We start from the raw sequence: 5,666 nt of genomic DNA, 5'->3' as shown, positions 1-5,666 counted from the left end.
TTGGTAGAATTACTTTGGGTCGGTAGGCCTAATGTTGGTGGCCTTGTCAAGTACACTAATGTGAATAAACCTACTCTATGGGAAAAAAGGCTAAGTACCGAGTGGATATGGTTAAGATGGTGGCTCTTCCCCACGTTAGGCTAGAGTCCAATGAACATCTTTGGATATCCCATAAACTATGTGCCTACATAGGATGTGTACTAGTTCTACGCTTGGTAAATAGAACACCCTCCGCGGTGTGCGTTCATGACACTGGATTCCACGATTAGCTCTCATGTTCTATGTCGATTAATGCCTATTCCCATCATTGAGATGTGCACTCTAGTTACTTGATTGGTACTACAAAGTGTAGGTAGTAGTATGGGATGTTATTTATACATTGCACGAGTAGGCTTTGAAGGTGCTATAGTGAGTTCTCTAAATCCTAAGGACTAAATGTGTGAAAGTCCTCCAAATGCATGAAGGTGTCCTAAATGAATCTAATGAAGATGGTTGACCTATTGTCTAAATGAAATGATGAATGAGTAGCTTATATTGATGTAATGAGTTACTTAGCATGTTGCATTGAATTGTAAAGGTTCTTATTTATTGTAGCCTTGAGGAACACCTAGGTGTGTATGAAGAGGTAGTATGGGCTGCCACTTCATGTCTTACTTAGGTGTATCTTAGGGTAACTTTGGATATAGGTCTTAAGATGATGAGATGACTTACTTGACTCGTGTTCTTATGTGTTGTATGTTGGTACTAGTTGAGCATGATTACTTGTAATATGAAGCATGATTAATGGTCAGTTCACTTTTGGTGACCTTAGGGTGATAGTTAGGTGCGGATAGTGGTATGGGACGCTATCCATACATTGCACAAAGTGTTACTTGAGGGTTTCTTGGGGTGAAGGTGAAAAGGTAAAGGTAATGGGTTTATATGTTGAACATGTCTATAATGTGGATAATGTCTTGTATTTTGGTTGTGACTTGTATTATGCCTCTTATACTTGTACTCATGAAGTTTTATCTAATATGGCATAAAGAATGACTTTCAACAAACTGTCCCTTTTAAAGCATGTTTTTGCATGGTCATCATACTAAGTACATTTTTGTGTGCTAACCCATATTTTCCTATTTTTACTACAAGTGTAGGTTCTGGCAAGTGATCGATTCTAGCTAGACGTTGAAGTGCTTGGATAGAGTTTTCCTCCAAGACTTGGTACATCCTTATAGATCGAGGACAAATACTTATTGTTCTAGTTCCTTTATGTTTAAGACTTTGTAATAGACAATCTAGTATTTTCGATTGTAAAGGGCCGTGACCCTATCTTGTTAAAGTTTGTCTTAAGATGGCCATGTGAGACTTAGTATTTCCGCTGCTTTATGAAAGAGTTTTTAATAGGTTGCTTTTAATTAAATTTTTAATTTTGCACTATTTTCTATTGTCTATGCAATGAATGAGCTAAGAGGCTTGTATCAGACCCCTTCGGGGTCGAGTACGTCGTGTTACGACTAGGGGGTGCTCTCGAGTCGTGCCATTAAATCTGTGACAACGTTGATGGATTGAGTTACTGAAAGACTACTACGTGGATATTTTATATCATCCAGGAAAGGCAAATGTGGTAGTCGATGCCTTCAGTCGAAGATCTAAGGGTAGTTTATCCTATTTATGTGTTGCGAAGCGTGAGCTAGCGCGAGAGATTCATCAATTAGCTAGCTTAGGATTCATATTATTAGAGGCAAAATATAGTGGAGTTACAATTCAGGACATAGCCGTATAATCTCTAGTTGTAAAAGTAAAATCACGGCAACACGAGGATCCTTGCTTAGAGCAGCTTAGAGTCAAGGCTCAGGATAAAAAATCTTTAGCATTTGATATTGCAGGAGATAGAGTCCTTAGATATAGCGGTCGATTGTGTGTTCCGAATATTGCAGGGCTTCGACATCGGATTATGGAAGAGGCACATCATTCCCGTTATTCTATTCACCCTGGTTCGACGAAGATGTACCATGATATTAAGGAGATCAATTAGTGGCACGGGATGAAGAAGGACGTTGCTAAGTTTGTGGCACAGTGTCCTAACTACCAACAGGTGTAGGATGAGCAACAAAAGCCCACTGGTCTAGTTCAGGAGATAGACATTCCTTTATGTAAGTGGGAAGCAATTAATATGGATTTTCTTATAGGGTTACCTCGATCGCGTCGCAAGTTTGACTCTATTTGGGTAATTGTTGATAGGCTGACAAAATCAGCCCACTTCTTACCAATCATGGCTACTTTTATGGCCGAAGACTATGTAGGGCCCTATATTACAGAGATTGTTAGGCTACACGGTGTCCCAATATCTATTATCTCTGATAGAGGAGTACAATTTACCGCCAACTTCTGGAAGTCCTTCCAGAAAGGACTGGGGACACAGGTTAATCTTAGTAAAACCTTTCACCCTCAGACAGATGGCCAGGCTGAGCTCACAATTTTAACACTCGAGGATATGTTACGGGCGTGCGCGCTAGACTTCAAGGGAAGTTGGGATGACCACTTACCTCTTCTTGAGTTCGCATACAATAATAGTTATCATTCCAGCATCGGGATGGCACCTTATGAGGCTTTGTATTGGTGAAAATGTAGGTCCCCCATTGGATGGTTCGAGGTAAGTGAGTCAAAGTTGATAGGACCCGACTTAGTACAGCAGACAGTGGAGCAGGTTAAGCTCATTCGGGAGAGATTGCTAACAGCTCAAAGCCGACAGAAGTCATACTCAGATGTGCGATGAAGGGACTTAGAGTTTTGTGTCGATGACTGGGTATTCTTAAAAGTCTCGCATATAAAGGGTGTTATGAGATTTGGCAAAAATGGCAAGCTTAGTCAAAGATTCATTGGACCATACTGAATCCTTCAGAGGGTAGGACGGGTGGATTATGAGTTAGAATTGCCTTCGGGGCTAGAATATGTTCATCCAGTGTTCCGTGTATCGATGCTATGGAAGTGCGTAGGAGACCCTTCTCAGGTTCTCCCAGTTGAGGATGTTCATATCACATAGGATTTATCCTACGAGGAAACTCCAATTGCCATATTAGATCGGCAGGTCAGTAAATTAAGGACCAAAGAGGTGGCTTTGGTTAAAGTATTGTGGAGAAACAAGAATAGAGAAGCGGTGAACTGGGAAGCTGAGGATGGCATGAGGTCCAAATATCCTCACTCGTTTCATACCCCAGGGTGATGACATATCAGTTTATATTAGTGTAGTGAGGTTAGACACCAATATGATTTTTTTTATATTATTGCTTATTATTATTGTTGTTGTCATTGTATATTTGCTCGCACTGCTATGGTGGAGCTATAGTGCTTAGCTATTTATGTCATCTTGTGAGACCCTAGGTTAGAATTTATGCATTTCATCTTCCTAGATAGTCACATTTACAAAGGATACTCTGCCTAAATTTTGGAAACTCCTACGGACTTAACCGTGTGACTCAAATTTTATCATTCGACGACGACTGTTTCTAAGGGGGGGGAGGATGTAACAACCTGACTTTTCAAAATGTCAAAATTAACTTGTATCTTCATGGAAAGACAAGGAAGGTGGGTAATAAATTAAGAATGATGTGGTATGCCATATTTTAAGTGTTCAAGGGTTGTATCTCAAGTTTTGAAGTTAGGTAAGTGGCAAAATAAAAGTTGGCAAAAGTTATCGTAAGTTCCTTTTTAAAGATTTCTCTGAAATTTGGGTCAAATGTCTACTATGTTTTCTCCCAATATATAAAACGTTAGAAGGTCTATAACCCATTAAATTGAAGGCCTACGAGTCTAGTTTGCATCTCATAAAACCCCGTGTCTAATCGACATCGGAGTAAAACATTATGAGGGTTTTACTACGGACTGTCAGGGCAGAATTCGGGTAGGGTAAAAAATGTGGTATGTCGGCTTACTCAACGTTTCAAGCCATGAAAACATTTCTTTCACTTCCAAACCAGAAAGAAAGCTTAACAGAGGGTTCCTATGGAGTTCTTGCATGATGAAGGTTAGTTTTTGACGATTTCTACTATTAAAGGTTTCCCCCATGCCTAGAAACGTTATCTCTACACGTGGCAATCATTTTTCCCTTAGCTGCATTTGGAGCTAGTTTTTGAAGATATAAATTTGCAGTTATTGGTGTTTCTTCATGGTTTACACTTGCTTAACTAAGTTAATCATCTCGGGAGTCTTTTATGATTGTTTTATGAATTTCTATAGATGTTTCGACAAGTTGGGGCAATATGGCAAATCTGCCGATTTAAGATTAATTATGAACTGTTTATAGGTGTGTACCAGCTGTTTATATATAGTGTTTGTGAAGCTTAGTACATAAGGAACAACTTTCGTGAAGGAACTATGGTCTTTCAAGCGTTCATTGGAAAGGTATGTTAAGAATATTCCCTTCATTCGACATGTTTCCTTAGATCTTGGGAGTGATATAATAGGGTAGTTAATGTTGGTGATCTTGTAGATGTAATTGTGAGTGGTTGGCTGATTGAGTGCTTATAAACCCTCATTTTAGGGACTCATAATCTGTTAAGAAAGACCCTAATTTAGGAACGACTTAAAGATTATTCATATATATTGTTTATAGCTAAATTGCTCGCCTTTAGCCTATTCAATTGTTTGTTGTCACCCTTGGGGCTATTGTGGTTAGTTGTTGAGCTATGAACTGCCTATGGGGGCTATGATGTTGTCTAATAGGACTATGTTATTGCCAAAGAGGGCTATGTGTTGCCCACGGGTCTAGATTGATTCCAAAGAGTGTTATGTGTTGCCTACGGGGTAATTTTGACGCCAAACAGGGCTATGTGTTGCCTACAAGGCTATGTTGATGCAAAAGATGGCTATGTGCATACCATAGAGCGATAATGTTGCCTAAGAGGGCTATGCGCTTCCTACAGGGTTATATCGTTGCCAAAAAGGACTATGTGACTTCTTACAAAGACAATGGGCTACCGATAGGGGTATATAGATTGATTTGGCACCTTCTGGGCTTATGTGGGCCTAGGTAGGTGGTATGTTGTTTGTACCTACCAAGCTTATGGGGGCTTGGTTAGGTTGTTGTTTGATCATTTTTGTATTTTTTGATTCAGTAGTGGGTTAGCATGCTTATCTAAAGTTTGATTTCCTTACGTGATTGATTTTGGTATATTATGATACTTGTTCATTTAGTCTATAGCCTTTCATACTCTTTACATAATTTTGTACTGACGCCCCATTGTCTGGTGGCGCTGCATTCATGTATGCAGATCCCGAAAGACAACCCAGTAGACCTCCTCAGCACCTGGATTGACTCTATCCAATTGGCTAGCCTTTTTCCTCCGGAGCTGCTAGAGTTGGAAGGTTTGTTAGCTTTTGTTGTATATATCTTTATGGGTAGGCTAGAGCCCTATCCCGCCAATATTTACTAGTCTTAGAGGCTTGCAGACTAGTGTGTGAGGTGTATAGCTACGTTATGGCTATGTTGGCCTAGTTTGTCGGTTTGCTGAAGTTTGTGAGCTGTTTAGTGTATTGTCTTGATATATACCTGCTTTCAGTTTTGGTATAGATATCATGGTGGCCTCGATGGCTCAATCAGGACTTCTGTGCTAGTTGGCTATTTATTAATATGAACTCTTGGGAGTAGTTGTTTCTTTTATAGATCTGTTGACAAGGGCCTTGCT

This window comes from Solanum tuberosum, unplaced genomic scaffold (assembly GCF_000226075.1).
Source record: "Solanum tuberosum cultivar DM 1-3 516 R44 unplaced genomic scaffold, SolTub_3.0 scf00057, whole genome shotgun sequence".
Lineage (NCBI taxonomy): Eukaryota > Viridiplantae > Streptophyta > Magnoliopsida > Solanales > Solanaceae > Solanum > Solanum tuberosum.
The sequence above is the reverse complement of the archived record's forward strand: the minus strand, read 5'-3'. Positions refer to the sequence as shown.